Source organism: Nycticebus coucang, chromosome 19, assembly GCF_027406575.1.
Source record: "Nycticebus coucang isolate mNycCou1 chromosome 19, mNycCou1.pri, whole genome shotgun sequence".
Classification (NCBI taxonomy): domain Eukaryota; kingdom Metazoa; phylum Chordata; class Mammalia; order Primates; family Lorisidae; genus Nycticebus; species Nycticebus coucang.
This window is the reverse complement of record NC_069798.1, coordinates 69,101,571-69,120,552: the sequence shown is the minus strand read 5'-3', so window position 1 is coordinate 69,120,552 and position 18,982 is coordinate 69,101,571. Positions and strand designations below refer to the sequence as shown.

The window sequence follows — 18,982 nt, the reverse complement described above, 5'->3', positions numbered from 1 at the left end:
AATTCTTACTCGAGGACTTTGACAAAGATAATCAGGCAGCTAACAGCTAATTGCCAATTGAACTCCTTAGGGATGGTGATCCCAGGCACAAAAGTCATACAATTAACTAAGGCAGGTCCTTGGGAAAATTTATAAAGACCCAACATATTTGTTTGCAAATATGACTATTCTTATGATAATATAGCAAAAGTAAACACGAAAAGAAGGATACTGAATATCCTAGCATCATATCCTATAGTCTGAAAATTTTTACAAAAAATAATTTTTACCAAAAATTTCTATCCTAAGAATTTTTTGTTTATAATTTTTTTAAGTTGACAGATAAAATTGTATATATTTATCATGCACAAGGCAATGCTTTAAAGTATGTGTGTATTGTGGCATAGTTAAACCTAGCTAATTAACAAATGAATTGTTAATTATCGTCGTTATCATTGTTGGGATAGGGACACTTAACATCAACTTTTTTTGCATTTTTCAAAAGTACAATGCTAAATGAAATGAGCCAGTTACAGGAAGATAAATAGAAATTATTTTTTAAGTTTTAACCATAACTGAATTGTGTTACATATAAGACAAAATTGTGTTACAAATATGACTTATTTCATATTTTGTTTTATTTTCTAAGTTTTCATCAAATCTCATTTTCAAAAAAAAGTATTTAATATAAAATGTTAGTTTTTGTTTGGGAGGATTGACCTTGGGGAATGCTAGCACCTGTTCCCCATGAGCCACTGGATTCTCTGTGAGGGCGACTCACACGTCACACATGCAGGAAAGTCTAAATCCCACAAAAAATACTGCAGGTATTTTTTTAGCTGACCTGAGCCCAGCCAGTTCTTAGTAAAATGTCCCTCCCTTCCAATCTCTTAAAGCCAAGATTTAGCCCCAGGAGACCACTTGTTGAAACATCTACAGTTTCCAACCCTGTGATCCTTACCTGTGCCCTTCCTCATGTTCATCATTTATTCATTTACTCAACACAGTTATTGAAGAAAGAATTGTCGAGTGACTGCCTGCTCTAGACACTGAGGAGGCCCCAGGGGTAGCTGTGAAACACGAGTCACATCCCTGCTCTCCTGGGGATGCCACACTGGGGGCTGAGAGCAAAGCTCAACCAGAAACCACCTAAGGGAGCCTCAGCAACTGAGATGGAGACCTACCAGCAAATGGCAGCCGGAGAGAGGATAAGAGCCCATCCAGGTAAAGGGCTGCAGCCTGTCCAGGTGAAGGGGACACTGCCCTGTGGATGGTTCTGGAGGAAGGCCAGGTAGCAAGCACCCCAAGACGAGGGTGGGAGAGCCAAGCGATAGACCACACCTGCCCTCTCTGTCCTCTGAGGTCCAACTTATCCTTTGATCTACCCCTTTCCTGGAATTAAACCTTCTTCCTCTCTAGGATCCTGTTGTACTTTGTTTCAACCTGTACATTCAACGTGGCATTACAAAGTGTGCTCTGGAAAACACGGATTCCCTGGGATGGGAGCAACATCACACTAGAAAATGTTTAACAATAGCCATCCGGGGACAGGCATGGCTGCTCCCCACATGGTTACAGAAGCCTCCGCCAGCCTCTGAAGTCACTGCGGAAACGAGTTCCTGACCAGTCTCCAGGTCAGGTTTTACTAACTGTGCTGCGCTCCTGCCCCTCCTCCCCAGTCGCTGTCAGTCAGTGCCACCCGCTGCCCAAACCCCGCACCTCCACCCTGTCTTGGGTGCTGCTCTGCTAACTGGCACCTGCCACACCTGGTTCTCACACAGCTGACAAGAGGCTCTGCCAGTCGTTAGCCTCCTTAGCCTCTCTCACACTGAGCCCTCCTTATATATTCACTGTCCACTCTCCCATGACGTATCGCAAATAGGGCCCTGCGGGTTCTCTGCCCAGACTTCTCCCTCTGAAACCACTTCTTCTCAAGCCACCAGAGCACAAGGATGTGGTGCCACCCTGGCCGTGCACCTGCACTGCTGAATGACCCAACAAGGCTGCCCACCATCTACAGCAGCGCCCATCAGGGAGAACATTTTGCCCCCCAGGGGACCTTGGAGTGTCACAACTGGGGAGAAGGGTTGCAACTGGCATCTAATGAGAAGATTCTAGAGACGCTGCTAAAAACCTCTGCACTGCTCAGGACAGCCTCCCCCAAACAAGGATTTACTGGCTCTAAATGTCCACAGTGCACAGTGTCTGGGTTGAGAAATCCTGGGCCACAGGCCAAAGTCCAAGTTCTTGGCACAGAATGAAAGACCCTCCATGACACGCCCACCCTGTATCTCCACCCTGAACCCATCCCACCCGCATTTCCTCTCGGCACTTCTGACCATTCCTTTTCCGCTGGGGCCTCTTTTGCTTAGCCAATAGGACAAATTCACCTGTCATCTCCTCCGGGAAGCCCGCCTGGCCAGCCAGGTTGACAGAGGTGGCCTTTCCTTTGCTTACCTGGGCCCCTGTTCAGAGCCCACCACAGCAAGGGCACCTCGTTTCCAGTTTTTCACCAACTTCCTGCAGCTATGCTGCTGACTTCTCCTACTCATGGGCCATGTTTTCATAGCTATATTTATGTCTTTGTTGTCTGCCTTGGGGCCTGCTACAGTGTTGAAACTAAACCAGTATTAATCTGATCAGATAAATAGTTTACAATTTTGGAGGAAATTTCCTCCTACCTAGGTGTAGTCAACTTAGCACCTCTCATGGACACTGATGCCGGCAGGCCTGAGTCTCTGACCACAGAGACTGACCTGCACCAGCCAGTCTGTGAAGCTCTGGGCAGTTTTTGCTGCTCTCAGCTGAAGAGACAGGAATGATGATGTCCTCAACTCCTCCTGCCTGGACACCCCACTCAGTGTGTGACTTGGGGCAAGTTACTTGGATCTCTGGGCCTCAGTTTCCTTATCTGTACAACGGGGATAACAATAGTCTGAAACACACAGTACATTTTAATTAAGATAATGTGTGTAAATATTTGGCACCATGTCCAGCACATAAAGATGGAAAACACCAGCGAAGATTAGTATTATTTTCAGCATCACTATTAGACAAAGAGTGACTATGAATAAGTGATTCGAGCTTACTAAACATAAATACTAATTTTATGCTTGCATTATTTTTGTGAGAGAAGGAAATGGTCCTTTTTTACCACATAAATAATTTATACTGAAGGCTAGAGACAGTGCCTGCAGCTCATAATAAAAACTAGACCACTGTGAGTAGAAGTTTCTGAAGTCCCAGGATGAGAGTCTTTGGTCCCCTCGTGAGCGTGTGTGGAGGGCCAGCCGGGCGGGAGGGCTAAGCTCGTCCTGTCTCCAGCTTCTGTCAGAGCAGTACAGATTTCAAGGTTGGGGTTGTTTTTGGTGAGTAAAACAGTGTAGTAATGAGGGACTCCCCATAAATGACTTTTGAATAACACAGGCATGATTCAAATATCACACCCTTTCTTCCTTCTAAGCAAAGATTAGGGAGCCAACTTGCACCTCTGCATAGCTCTGGTTAGAGATGTTCAGCTTAATCCTTGGGAATTACCGAGGGAATCAGTTTGTTTTCCAGATGCCTGTGGGATGCTGGTCACGTCTTTTTATAATTCCTGCCTCTTCTTGGTATGTTCCGGGGTCCCTTCTCCCTGATGACTCTGGGCAAACACATCCCTCCCCATCTAGCCTGCTGTTTTTCATATAATGGGTTGAGGAAATTTTTCAAGTCTATTAGAACTATGTATAAAGTAAGAGTAGATAAGCCTAAACGAACGCCCGCTGGGCTGATGGGGCAGCAGGACGCTGATGTGTGGCCCTCTGCAAGTCTGTTTCAGTGTCTTAGAGAATTTCCGTTGATCTTTTAATTCAACAAATATCCATCCCCTGTATGCATCTTATACAGAACGAATGAACTGCAGAGCAGAACCAAACACTCGTTGTGGTTTTTTGAGTTGCTCCCGGGGCAGGAGACCACCTCCCTTCCACAACCCAGTTCTGGAGACAAGACTCCTCAGGGCACGAACGGGCTGCTGGAGAAGGAGTCTGGGTTACACCGAAGTCCGCAATTGGCCCTGAACGCAGGACAGAAGAAAGGAGAATGCCCTTCAAAGGACCTTGTAATGATGCAGAGAGAATTTCATTTATGAAAAGAGAAGGAACATGTGCAGATATGTACGCAAGACAGAAGCCCGTGTTCCCCTTCAGACTGGGAAAACGGGGTCCTCAGGAGCGAGGCACGTCCCCAGCCTGGCCACAGCAGGTGCTCTCTCTGGGTTACTATTCATTAAGCTCAGGACAGGAGCACCCAGAGCAATTTCTGGGAACACCTTTCTGCGTGTTTCCTGGACTCAGCCAGCGTGGTATGTGATCCATTAGCAATCCACACCTGAAGGCCAGCATGGCGATGCTGGATTCAGCGGAAGCAAGTGGAATCCTCCCTGTTCTCACAGTGAGCCAGCCAGGCCCCAGCGTCTTTCAGGGCAGGGCGGATGTCCTCGCTTCCCTTCTTTGCCTCCTTCATCACCAATGAGGGGGTGGCCCCCAGAGAGGGGCAGATGGATTTTCCTCCGGGCTAGCCATTTCTCAGCTGTGTAACTTGGAGCAAACTCTTGGCCTCTCTGAGTAAAATGCACATAAAATGCAAATGCTCAAATCCATCTTGTAGTTTTATTGACAGATTAAATAGAGGGCAGAGGTAAAGTGCCTGGCGAGAGTAGATGTTCAATAAATATTAGTAATTGGCATTATAATATCCTATCTGGTTGACTATACAGAAAAACAAAATGGTTGGTAAAGATTTAATACCCTAGAGAATAAGGGAGAAGAGAGACGTGTAGTCTCCTTAATGATGTGCTATTTTAATTTCTGTCTTCCCAGGATAGCGGTTGAAAGAAACATTCATAGGATGTGACATCTATATGTTTGCTCATTTTGTGCAAAGTAATTAACGTTTTGATCAGGTTAAAAAAAATCTTAATTAGGCCTGCGGGCTCATAGGCGATATACTTGTTTTCAACAGGTCTGTGTCCTCTCTGCTGCTTGCTCCCTCGTTCCATGCCCTCCGAGTGTGCACCGAGGCTCAGTCCAAGCTCCCTCGTTCCGTGCCCTCCGAGTGTGCACCGAGGCTCAGTCCAAGCTCCCTCCTTCCGTGCCCTCCGAGTGTGCAACGAGGCTCAGTCCAAGCTCCCTCCTTCCGTGCCCTCTGAGTGTGCACCGAGGCTCAGTCCAAGCTCCCTCCTTCCGTGCCCTCCGAGTGTGCACCAAGGCTCAGTTCAAGCTCCCTCCTTCCGTGCCCTCCGAGTGTGCACCGAGGCTCAGTCCAAGCTCCCTCCTTCCGTGCCCTCCGAGTGTGCAACGAGGCTCAGTCCAAGCTCCCTCCTTCCGTGCCCTCTGAGTGTGCACCGAGGCTCAGTCCAAGCTCCCTCCTTCCGTGCCCTCCGAGTGTGCACCGAGGCTCAGTTCAAGCTCCCTCCTTCCGTGCCCTCCGAGTGTGCACCAAGGCTCAGTTCAAGCTCCCTCCTTCCGTGCCCTCCGAGTGTGCACCGAGGCTCAGTCCAAGCTCCCTCCTTCCGTGCCCTCCGAGTGTGCACCGAGGCTCAGTCCAAGCTCCCTCCTTCCGTGCCCTCCGAGTGTGCACCGAGGCTCAGTCCAAGCTCCCTCCTTCCGTGCCCTCCGAGTGTGCAACGAGGCTCAGTCCAAGCTCCCTCCTTCCGTGCCCTCTGAGTGTGCACCGAGGCTCAGTCCAAGCTCCCTCCTTCCGTGCCCTCCGAGTGTGCTCCGAGGCTCAGTCCAAGCTCCCTCCTTCCGTGCCCTCCGAGTGTGCAACGAGGCTCAGTCCAAGCTCCCTCCTTCCGTGCCCTCTGAGTGTGCACCGAGGCTCAGTCCAAGCTCCCTCCTTCCGTGCCCTCCGAGTGTGCACCGAGGCTCAGTTCAAGCTCCCTCCTTCCGTGCCCTCCGAGTGTGCACCAAGGCTCAGTCCAAGCTCCCTCCTTCCGTGCCCTCCGAGTGTGCACCGAGGCTCAGTCCAAGCTCCCTCCTTCCGTGCCCTCCGAGTGTGCAACGAGGCTCAGTCCAAGCTCCCTCCTTCCGTGCCCTCTGAGTGTGCACCGAGGCTCAGTCCAAGCTCCCTCCTTCCGTGCCCTCCGAGTGTGCACCGAGGCTCAGTCCAAGCTCCCTCCTTCCGTGCCCTCCGAGTGTGCACCAAGGCTCAGTTCAAGCTCCCTCCTTCCATGCCCTCCGAGTGTGCACCGAGGCTCAGTCCAAGCTCCCTCCTTCCGTGCCCTCCGAGTGTGCACCGAGGCTCAGTCCAAGCTCCCTCCTTCCGTGCCCTCTGAGTGTGCACCGAGGCTCAGTTCAAGCTCCCTCCTTCCGTGCCCTCCGTGTGTGCACCGAGGCTCAGTTCAAGCTCCCTCCTTCCGTGCCCTCCGAGTGTGCACCGAGGCTCACTTCAAGCTCCCTCGTTCCGTACCCTCCGAGTGTGCACCGAGGCTCAGTTCAAGCTCCCTCGTTCCGTACCCTCTGAGTGTGCACCGAGGCTCAGTTCAAGCTCCCTCGTTCCGTACCCTCCGAGTGTGCACCGAGGCTCAGTCCAAGCTCCCTTGTTCCGTGCCCTCCGAGTGTGCACCGAGGCTCAGTCCACGCCAGCCAGCCCACTCTCTTTGTATCCCGGAGGGCAAAGGGGTGGAGGGCATGCTTGTGACGCAGCAGGAGTGTTTTCTCCTGTTCTCTGTTTTGTGCACGAGTGTGGTTAAAAACAAAACAGAACAAGCTTTTGATTTAGAACTAAAGATCATTTCTATGTACAACTGTGCAGATGAACTCATTTTTCTTCACTTTGCTTCATTTGCCTATTTGCTCTGCAACTGGTGCGTGGACTCTATTTCCAAAGACCCACTAAGTTTGATATATGCAGGCCTCACCGTGTAGGGATAGACCTGGGGACTCTGACTAGTGACTTAGTTTCTCTGATCTTTGGTGTTTTATCAATAAGATAGGAATAGTAATATTTGCCTACCTACCTCATGGAACAGCTGTGACATGCCTAGCCATTGATGAGCAGCCTGAGGAACTTTGCAAGTTTTAAACTTCAATTTAGGGTTATTTATCTATTTGCATTGAATAAAGTCTATAGTAATGTCTCTTTAATAAATTCTATGGGAATACCTACTTATTTATTATTCCTTGTTGGATGAAAATTGGCCCTGAAACTTAGTGAACTATTAAATCTTAGACTCCACAAAGAGACCAATTTTGTTTGGAGACCAAAATTTGTGGGCTGTCCATTTGCTTACTCTACAATTAATGAAAGTGAGTAATGGCCAGTTTACCTAAATCAATGTTCATGAACTTGAGGTCTAAGCATATGAAAAATAATACAAGTATAAAGAAAGATGAGCTTCCGGAGGTGAAATGTAAGGTATTTGAAGGTCAAGTGCGGCTCTGTTTTATTGGTATCCTGAATATGACCATCTCAAAGATACTGATAAAGCAAACTTCAAGGAAACCATCTAAGCCTGAGTAATTCAATATCCCTAGATGGCAATGAGGCTTGAATGACTTCCTAAACTCAATTGTATCGGGGGTTTCGAAAGAGCTCAAAGTAACCAGTGTGATGAAAATATGTCAAATTGTATATAAAACCAGTGTATGGAGCCCCATGATTGCATTAATGTACACAGCTATGATTTAATGGGAAAAAAAAGAGCCCAAAGTAAGGCTCAGTAAGGAAGCTGCTCTTCCTGTGTTGTAGTCATGCAGACCCAAAGGTCATTCATACACACAGAAAATGTATGGTGCTCCCCTCCCTTTCCCCTTTCCCCCTTCCCCCTATTCTTAGGTTATAAGTGGGTTATGGGAGGGAGTGGGGAGGGGGGCACAGGGAGGGTGATTGGTGGGATTACACCTGCGGTGCATCTTACAAGGGTATATGTGAAACTTAGTAAATGTAGAACGTAAATGTCTTAACACAATAACTAAGAAAACGCCAGGAAAGCTATGTTAATCAGCGTGATGAAAAAGTGTCAAACGGTCTATAAAACCAGTGAATGGTGCCCCATGATCGCATTAATGTACACAGGTATGATTTAATAAAAATAAATAAATAAATAAATAAATAAAAAGAAAATGTATGGTGCTTTTATTTTATATTGTGTCATGGTATTGTTATCCATATCCTTAGTAATATCTAGCATTTTTGAGTAATTTATTTCTCCAGATACTTGTATAAACATAACTGATTAATACTCATTGCACCCAGTGAAAGGGACGTGTAGGTGTTGTCAGAGCTAAGTACAGACACAGACTAATTCTCATTATTTGGACTTTGCTAAACGAGAGGATCTGGCCCTTAAGCATATTTAAATGTCTTCCCAAGTCCTTAATGGCTACACAAAGAAGTTCCACATCACTTTCTTAGCTTTCCAAAGGATGTGTTTCATATCTGTCACTCGCCTCCCGCCTCTGAAGTGAATCCCAGAGGTGTTATCCTGGGGGACGGCCCAGGTGCTGAGGGCCGTCCTGAACCCAGGTAAGACCAGCCAGGGTGATGGGCTTCCCCCAGCAGTGGCTGTAGGAGTGGAGGCTCAGGTGCCCTGAACCCCAAAGCCGGCTAGACCCAGATTGTTTTCTGGGTGAGTTTGGCAGTTTGGAAGGTAATGGGGATGAGGCAAAAGTCCTGGTAACTTGCCTAAGAACTGTAAGGAGTTTTCCACAGGAAAGGGTTTCCTGCAAGGCAGTGATTTCCAGAGCCACCACTAATTGCAGCCCAAACGCCAGGAAGGCGCTTCCTCCTGGGGAAATGGTAGCATACCCAGATGCTTTTGTATTTTAGGGAAGGCTCCCTGCTACAAACAGAAATGGGAGCATGCGGGTGGTGCGCAGTGCCAGTATTTGGAGTGCACGGGCAATCTTCTACCCAATCTGCTGTACAAACACATTTTCTCTGCTTAGACAGCCCAGGAAACTGAGAGTCAACGGCGCCCTACATCTGAGTGAAGTCCCCCACTCGCGGAGCCAGGCATTTTTTTTCTTTTGTTGTTGTTTTAATAACAGAAAATAAATTGGCAAAGCTTGAAAATGGTTCAAATGTTCTTTCTTAAATCTGTGAGTACTGGCTGCCAGGTTCCTTTAGAAGTTAGGTTAAGAGGACCCGAGACTGTGCTGGAGGGAAGGTGCTGGGCTTTCATGGGGTTCCACCGGTTCACCCCCACCCCTTCCCTGCAGGGGACGAAGACGGACCGAGGCAGAAAGGAGAGCCGGAGGGAGAAGCAGGGAGCTGGGAAGGTTCACGAGAACCTTCTGGGTGAATCTTCTTACCCGATGCTCCAAAAAGTAGGCCGCCTGCCTGGGGAAGGGCCTGTCTGAGATTTTATGAGGCCTCATTTCATCTAGATCTTCCCAAATTGTCTTTAATGAGGCCTCGGCCCTAGGATTTTAGGGCCTGTGCTTACACCTGATCACACATTCCCCAGAAAGACCCCTGTTTCCTTGCAAAGCCCTATGCCCAGCCTGGAGCAGGTGCTCAGAACGCCCAGGGTGCAGCGCCGAGCTCAGTGTGGTTCCAGGGCTCCCGCTCCCTAGAGTTGCCGCCACCACCCGCAAAAGGAGGGCTCCAGGCGCGGCCCACGCATTTCACCCCATGCTCCTTGATACCCCAGGACTCACTCCGAGGTAACCAGCGGGAATCAGTTGCCATAGTAACCTGGAGGGCGGGGCCCAGGACCCTGTGCGCCCCTCCCACCCTGGGCGCCCCTTGCTCTGGCTCTGCCAGTCCCGCCCCCTGGTCCCCTCTACCCTGCGGATGTCGGGGAGGGGCCATCCCCCCTGGCCAGGTTGTGGGCGGGAGAGGCGATTCTCCAGCAGCCAGCGACCGCACCCTTCACGCTCCCACGGTGACCGTGAGCGTCTCCCAGGCCGCTGTTTGCCAGGCGTGTGTGGCCAAACCGGTCAGATTTTTTAAAGGGACTGTCCCGCCTTCCTGTCTGTTGGAGTCTCTAATTTTCTACGTGCACGGATGGCAGGGATGGTGAGCTCCAGATAGAAGTGTGTCTCCTTTGAATCAATTTAGAGAAATGAAATGGTTTAAAAATAAACTATGAAACACCAAAGACAGGTAAACAAAACACACTGAATTAGTAATTGATCAGTTTTAAAATCCACTTTTTATCCCATACTTTAATGTCTCTGGAATTGTTTTTTATCTTATGTATTATAGATTAAATTTGCATGACTTTAAAAAAAAAAAAAAAGAAAATACGGAATCTCCATGTTTCTAGCTAGGAATTTGGAGAAGCTCTGTGGCCTGACTGGCCCTCCCGGACCTGCGTTGACCGCCGGATGGCGCCCAAAGTCGCGGGGCACCCACCTGCCGGCCCGCGGCCAGGGCTGGGCTGGGCGCAGCGGCCCGCGCCGCGCCCAGCAGTCCAGGTCCTCCCATCTCCCTGGGGTAGGCTCTGCTCCTGGTAGCCTTGAAGCAGGAGGGTGCTTTTGTGAGATAAAATGCAAGATGTATAAACAAACGTCTGTTGGGAACGTTTTCTTCCTTCCTTAAAGACAAGGTAGTGAGTGCAGGAGGTTTACATGTAGGATGGGCCTGTCGCTGTCACAAGATGCTGCCCAGGTGAGGAGAACAACCTCAAACAACCATCACACAGGGACTCACGCTTCTCTGGTAGGAGACATTTTTCAACAGGTTTCCAGCAAACACGAAACAACTATAAGCCTGGTCTTTGCTGAACTTTGAGATCTTGAACCTCTGCCTGCAGAGTTTGTGATTTCTTCCCCGTCACACTCATGAAGGATGGCTTTTTCTCCAGTAAAGGTGACATCAATGGAGAATTGTTCCTAATGTGGTACTTGTAAACCAAGGAAGTCGGTCAGTCAACAAAGTCACAGAGGTCCCTACTGGTTGAACCTGAAAAAAAAATATGAAAAGATATTAAGCCACTGTTTTTTTTTTTATTTTCTCGAATAATAAATGACCAGGAAATCATTTATCAGTTTATTTTAATAACAGATATGGAAAACACAAAAGAAATGTTAATGGACTCTAATGCAGAGGACTTGCCTAATTTTTTGCGTGTCATCTTTGCGCAGGGGCCACGCTAATCTTCACTATATGGTTCCAACTTTAGTATATGTGCTGCCAAGGCGAGCAGGACTTGCCTAATTTTTTTAAGACAAAAAAAAAAATTCTTGTGACTCCGAGACAAAGAAAACAGAAAAGAAAATATACATAAATGGTATATGGTTTAACTGGCTAGGAGGAAGGACCACACATATTTTTTCAGCTAACTGAGAATTTTGGATGAAAATAACTTATCAGATAATTTCCAACTCTGACAGTAGATTATAGTTCCAACTTCTGACATTTCATAGACCATTTAGACAAACGACATCAGGTGTCACAGATACTATTTCCCCCTAGAAATGTTCATCTTGGAAAAGTGATAATTTTATCTACAGCAATATTTGGGGGGTGGGAGGGGGTAAGTAAAGAGAAAAGGAAAATCCCAGTCCTAAATGAAGCCTTGCAGGTTGGCAAAGAGATTCTGCTCTCTTTCCAGTTCTAAAGTCTTGGGAGGTGGTGACCTTCAGAGACAGTGGGGCTTTAATGCAAAACCACAGGACCGGCCATAGAACATGGGCTGGGATGTCAGAGAAACCTAGATCCAGATCCCTGGCACACCAAGCAGTTGGAATAGCTTCTCTGTTTCCTGTCTATCCTTTTGTGCATTTATTTATTCAGTGATTTATTCACCGCCTCTGAGGTGCCAGGCACAAACAGGCAGAAAGTCCCTGGTCTCATGGAACTTACAATCTGCTATGGGAAGAAACCTCACAAACAACTCTATGTGTACAACAGGTCTGGGGGCAATAAATGCTGTGAGGGAGAAAAAGAAGTAGGTTAAAGAGACAAATCAGCAGGCAAGGGCGGGGGTATTCCATTTTCACAAAGGCTTCTGTGGTGAGTGACCTGCATGGAGCAAGGTGCATCTGATTATCATCCCTATAGAATGACGATCGCCATGGTAACTCACAAAGAGGAGGAACAGAGACACAGCATCAGGACACAGAGGAAAGGTGGTCATGCGACTGTGCAGGGACGCCAGGGTCACTGGCCACCAGCAGGACCGGGGAGAGCAGCGTGGACCGATTCACCCTCAGAGCCACAGAGGGAACTTACCTGCTGACGCCTGGATGTCTGGGAGCACGTATCAGTTGAGGAGGGCACCCACTTGGTTGTTTCAGTGGTCCTGGGAAACTATCGCAGCTCCTGATGACAGATGGAAGACCCATGACTTCAAGGGCTTGTGCAACTTGTCCAAGTTTATAGGGCCGATGAAGGATGACCACGGGCTAGAATTTCAAGATCATCTGCACTGACATACATGTCCTCTTAACTATGTTTGCAAATTGAGAACCACCTGCTCTAGCCGAAGCCAGCAAACCTTGTCTTGCAATTTCTTACTTTTTGTTAAGCTATGAGGGCTGACATCTAAGTCGGAGTTCTCCAGAGAAACAAAACCAGTGGAACACACACACATAGACTTACAATATGGGATTTGCTCATGTCATCATGGATGTTGAAGAAGTTCCCCTGTCTGCCTCGTGCCAGTTGGAGACCCAGGAGAACTGATGGAGTCAATTCCAGTCTGCGAGTGGGACAAGTGTCCCAGCCTGAGAGTCAGGTGGGAGAGCAGGTTCTCTGCCATTCTGTCCTCTGCTCCATCCAGGCGATGCCACCCACGTGGGGAAGGCACATACTTTACTCAGCTGATTCACACTCCCATCTCACAGACACACCCAGAAACAGTATTTAACCAGATATTTTGGCTCCATGGCCCAGTCGAGTTGACATATAAAAATAACCATCACAAGTCTTCCCCTTGTCAACTTGGCACTCAGACAGATCTCTTTAAACTATTTGTACTTTCAATTAAATAACACAGTCATAATTTTTCCCTGACGTAAGATAGTTATTCAGTCTACAACTGAAAATACAATAGCTCTTCCCCAGAAAAACAAAGTCCTTCAGTATTATTATTCTCGATGATAGCCTATAACTTAAATACTATGATGTGAAATTAGCAACACTTGAATAGTATGTCCATATGTCTTGTGTTACATAGTAGAGGAATAAAGTGGGAGATAAACAAAGACACTAGCTTACCATATATTTATATACATAAATACACGTGCATATTTACAATAAAATAGAGAGGAATACTCATGATAGCCAAATAATAGAAAATGATGACTTTATTTTAGGAAAATAATTGCCTAAGTAGGCCAAATATTTTAATCTGTAAATTTAAAGTAAGGGTGAGAGAATGTGGGTGCAAGACATAAAAATGCATTATAGATGCTGGCGCTTTGTTCTGTCAAAGACATCTCCGATCCCTTCAGAACAGAAAGTGCCCAACCCAGGTGTTTAAATGGCAATGTAAGAAATTTCTAAATCGATTTAGAGGCACAGAAAAATGTAAAGTATCTCAGCCCTGGGGTATGATTTGTTGCCAAATAGCACCACTGGTCAGACTGCAGCCGATTCTGACTCCCAGCTCTTTGCTGGGACATGGTCTCTCACAGCAGGGTTGCAGGATGGTCCTTCTTGATGTAGGTGTGAAATTGATCTGCACTTTGCCCCTGAATCCAGCTATATTAGTTAAGTTTCTTCAGAGAAACAGAATCAGTATGAAGTGTATATATGATGTATGTGCATTATTTATATATGTTTACATACATACACGTATATGTTAATATATGGACAGAGGAGAGAGGGAGGGAGAGAACTGGCTTGTGTGATTATGGAGGGGGCAGCCCCAAGATCTGTAGGTGAGGCAGCAAGATAGAGACCCAGGAGAGCCCATATCTAATTATAGTCAGAAGCCAACACACTTAAGACCCAGACAAGTGAACGTTCCAATCTGAGCCCAAAGGCAGGTAGGTAAATGTGTCCCAGTCCTGAGGCAGTCAGGCAGGATGAGTTCCCTTTGTGCTTTCAAATATTGGAGGAGCTCCTCCCACCCCCCCTGATAGGGGAGGGCAAGCTGTTGTACTCAGTCTACAGGTTCAAGTACAAATCTCTTCCAGAAACATCTTCAACAGAATAATGCTTGACCAAATATCTGGGCACTGTGAGCCAGTCAAGTTGACAGGTGAAATTAACCACTACCACTCCTATCTACTGATGGACAGTATCTTTATTTCTCAACGTTCAACTCTCCCATTTCTCCGTGGATCAAGACCCTTAAGTTCAGGAGGATTACCTTACTGTTTAAAGAAAGGCATTCACTCTTCAACCAGCTGTGTCATTTCCAACATCAGAGTAAGCCCCCGAGAGCAGCAACTGATTTTTTTCTTCCTTTCAGCATGAGACTGGTTCTGCTAGACCACTTGTCCCTAATGCTTGTAGGTCATTTGACTTGTTGAGATTTAAATTTTATTTAAATTTTGACTCCAGCCATTATTTCTCAACCAACTTAAGGGTTATAGTCTCTGCGTTTGACCTCAACATTACAACCTGTGACCCAGTCTCCTTAGTGTGAATTACATCACGTAGAAGATTCCCCTGTCCATTATTCTGGGCGCTTTGGTGAGGAAGCTCTCCAAGAGTCATGATACTGTAAATCAGGAGGGCTGGGGGTGCAGGGGAGAGAATAATGGTTCTAAGGCCACCATGGTAATTTCTTCTGTTCTTAATGCCATGGAGAGAGCACTGTGAAGCATGGGCATGAGGTGTTTCTTCCTGGCACCTTGTCAAAGGAAAATTATTTTATGCAAATGGAAATATTCTGTTCCGAGAAATAATAGATCTATAGTGATTTCATTCTTGGGTTTAACTGGGACAAGGTTTACCTTTAAAAGATGGGTTGGCCCTTACCAGTGCCACTTGTTGAATACAGAAGGAATACCGAGAAGATATTAATTGTATGACATTAAGCTAATAGCAAGTGACCCGCATACCATACTTGAGGGAGGTCATCGATAAAAATTTGTTAAGGAATAATTGAGTGGGCTGAATTACTTAAATAGGTGCTGAAAATGATAAAATAAAGTCAGTGCAGAAGGATTAAAAAAATGGCACCGATGAAAAGCTAAAACAGTGACCTTTGGCCGTCAGCTCTGCTTCCTGCTCAAGCTGAAAGCTTTTCTACCCAGGAATTATTTTGCTTTTGATCATACACGAGACTTTTAATTGGTTTCTCCCACTTTGATTCTGAAAGAGGTACCAACAACCAAGGGATACGAGAAATAAAATGCAACAACAAATTAATTTTTCTTCTTTTTTTTTCCCGTTAGTTTCCCCCAATTTTGTTTATATATGAAAGTATACAAACTACGTGGCTTTCTGGTAAGATTTGTGTCTGTCTCCTGGGGCAGAGAGTTCTCAGCCTTGGATTGTGAGGCAGGTGCTAAGAGCTATTGATGTCCTGGGGTCCCCAGCGTGTTGGACCAAGTAACTCTCACGGCAGCTCCCCAAATTATGCCCACCTGGCTTTTCAGAAAAGACCACCACAGAAAAGACCTTGGGAATTTAGTATCAGGTAGAGAATGTTTACTGAATGCTGCTTATGTGTGGTCATACCGTGATGAAGTCACAGAAGTGAAGACACAGGCTTTTCTTCGGCTGTTAGTTTGAACTTCCACAGGGAAGACAGATGATAGATGACTCTTTTGGTATGTGGGGGGGGGGGAGGCTGCCATCCAGAGGGTGCCAGGGAAGCACTCAGAGGCGTGAATACGTTAGATTCTGAAAGGTTTCCACAGAGAGATTTGTCCTGACTGCATTCTCCTCTTAACAGCTCAATATTAACACTTTTTCGTTTTTGGATGCCCTGAATAAAGGCCATAGAAAGCACCATATGTATCTTTTAGTCCAAATCTTCAGGAAACTCGTGACCAGAGACTCTCCGGGCCTGCTACGCAGCTCGTGAGTCTCTAGACACATTTCCATCCGCTGTGCTGTGTGCTGCTCGCGCTACTGAATCAGAACACCAGCAGGATTATCATGGACTGGAAATAGTTATTACACCACTTGTTGGAGGGGAAAAAATATTCAATGACACTAAGAAAGAGCTCAAACAAGCCAGAATGAATAAAACCATTTCGTATATACTCTCTTTTTAAATTGGAACTTGAAAACCATATGAGGGAGGCCTTCAAACTTTTAAAAAACATATTTATACTTTTGAGTAAATTGGTATCAATTAAAATGAAGCAGAATACTTAAAATTTAGTTGCTAATAATTATGACTAATTCAGGGAAATTTAGAAGTGGTAAATTTCTGAGGATGGTTAGGTCTCCAATACCCTCTAATACTCTCTAAAAGTCCAGGAAAAGTACCATTCTGAATGATGATTACCCTAGGATGATATTCTCTAGCCCATACACCCACAATTATTTTCTTTACTGTCAACAATAATTATACCTTTATCCAGAAAATTAACATACATCTATTTCCGTTTTAGAAAAGTAAGAAAATACAAATTCTTATGTGTGAGGTCATACCGTGATAAAGTCACAGAACTTAAGACACAATCTTTGCTTTTGCTGTTAGCGATATTACACGTGGGGGCTGGGAAAGGGGAGAGCAGAGAAGGGAAAGAGGAAGGGGGTGGGGGGCATGGTGCGTGACACACCTTTGGGGGCCGGGACACAATTATAAGGGGGACTTTACCTAACAAATGCAATCAATGTAACCTGGTGCAAAAAACTAAAAAAAAAAAAAAAAAAAAAAGAAAAAAGAAAAGAAAAGAAACTACAAATTCAATAAAAAAAAGAATTAAGTTAAAAAATCATCTGTGGTATTAACAGCAAATACTCAGATAGTGCTCGTGATATGCCTGTTACTCTTTTAAAGTGACTTATACGACCATGCTTGGAGTGAGTACAATTATTATCCTCTTATTTTACAGGTGAAGACATTGAGGCAGACGTAGGCAAATAACTTACTGGGGGTCAGGCAACTGTCCGCATGGAGTAGAGATGGGAGTGAAATTCAGGCAGTCCTTATTTTCAATCTTACCCTCACTGCTGGGCAGAGCAGACCATTTTACATTTTCCCTACATTTATATGGACAAAACTAAAGGATATCATAGATACGATCTTATTATGTGCTCTTTCCATTGTACACTATGTAATGCACATCCTTATTTACTACTAACAGCACTCAGAGACATCATTTTAGTGGTTGCGTCATATTTAATTTTTGATTGTGCGAATATGCACGTAAGCGGTGCTGGTTGTAGAGGCTGGCGAGGAGCAGTGCATTTCCTGGTATCTGATCTTAATCCCCTTCCACAGCCTGTGCTCTGAGATAATTCTTAGAATGGAATTACTGGGTGGAGAGTTACATATCTTAAAGCTGGACGCCTATGCCAAATTGCACTCCTCAGCAGGCCTTTGGTTAGTGCCAGTGACCTGACTGCTACATTCATGGCTTCCTTTGACACATATGCCAGGACCGTCTGAACCTTGATAGGTGACCTTTCCCCTATAAAATGTTTCCTTCCCTAAAATCTGTAATGCAGCCTTCTGGGGCCCCTTCAGAGCTTGTTGCCTGCTCTTCCTTGGAGTGTTGATAACTGGTGTGTCGTCTTAAAAATGTACCCTGCAATCTGCCCCTGGGCTCCTCCCTTCCTCCCCTCTGTGCTTTTGACACTCATGTGTCCACTGGCACCTGCACACACCGGTTTCCAGATTGGCCCCCAGGCCTGGTCAGATCTGGGCTTCTTACCACCCACGGGGCACCACGGCAGCAACCTGGTTTTCAAACACATATCTTAAACCAAATTCAGCAGCATGGCTCCTAAATCTGTTTGTCTTTTAACAAATATTGATTGAGCCTTATCATGTGCTCCACTGCCTTCAGGGCGAAGACACAGCGTTGAGTAAGACAGAACCATCACTGCCTCCTCGTCACTCAGGATACTACAGTTTAACTCATTTTGATCTTCCAACGTTCACTGATTCTGCTCTACAATATCTCTTAAACCAATCTTTCCTCTGCATTGCCACTGCATCAGCCACCACCCAGAATACTTCCAGAGCCCCCAAACTGGTCTCCAGGTTTCCTCCTTTCCGGCCATTTGCCATCCTCAACCCCTGTGGCAAATCCAGCCCTAACATTTCATCTCCCTATTTGCCCTCACTATCTGTTCTCCAAAGCCAGGGGCGGAAGCTTCCGGAGCCATGAACGACTTTCCTATCCCCGAGACTGGCCTATGTTCCTCCCCACAGGGCTTTTTTATTTCCTCCTTATTAGTTAGGTCCCACATATGATGGTCTCCTTCTCCATGAAGTCCCAGGAGTGATGTCTCCTTCATTAAATTCTGTGTGCACAATGTCCAGGAGTGTGTTTTGTTTCCTGTCCCTATAGCCTGTGACTCAATGACCTATCCATTGTAGTTACTTAATAAACTTTCTGTTTCTTTTTATTTTAAGGAGCTATGGGAGAATTTTAGTTACAGATTTTTTTTTTTTTTTTTGAGACAGAGCCTCATGCTGTTGCCCTGGGTAGAGTGCCGTGGCATCACAGCTCACAGCAACCTCCAACTCCTGGGCTCAAGCGATTCTCCTGCCTCCACCTTGCAAGTAGCTGGGACTATAGGTGCCTGCCACAACGCCTGGCTAGGTTACATAAATTTTTAACAGAGAAAGATATTTATGTCTTGGTACACATATGGTAAGATGAATAAAGGACTACATTCTTATCATTATCATGTAGTCTGAAGATCAGATGATGCTTTCTAAGTATTGTGGTACTCTGCAAACTACCAGCACTTCATAACTGAAAGTGTTCATGAGCTTGATACAGTTTCTAGAGTCTTCCATTATAAAAGTGCAAGCACACTCAAGCTTAAACCAGGATTGTACTAAAATCACAAGCGGTTTGGGTGAGGTAACTCACACCTGTAATCCTAGCACTCTAGGAGGCAAGGCCGGTGGATTACTTGAGCTCAGGAGATAGAAACCAGCCTGAGCAAGAGGGAGACCCTGTCTCTAAAAGTAAAT

At 46.0% G+C, this 18,982-nt stretch overlaps 1 non-coding gene across 1 annotated transcript; it reads right to left on the bottom strand.

Annotated features, from left to right (window-relative positions):
- Positions 1-11,011: 11,011 nt before the first annotated feature.
- Positions 11,012-11,119, bottom strand: LOC128572170 (U6 spliceosomal RNA). Its single transcript, XR_008376082.1, has one exon. It is a non-coding gene; the product is annotated as a U6 spliceosomal RNA (small nuclear RNA).
- Positions 11,120-18,982: the final 7,863 nt, after the last annotated feature.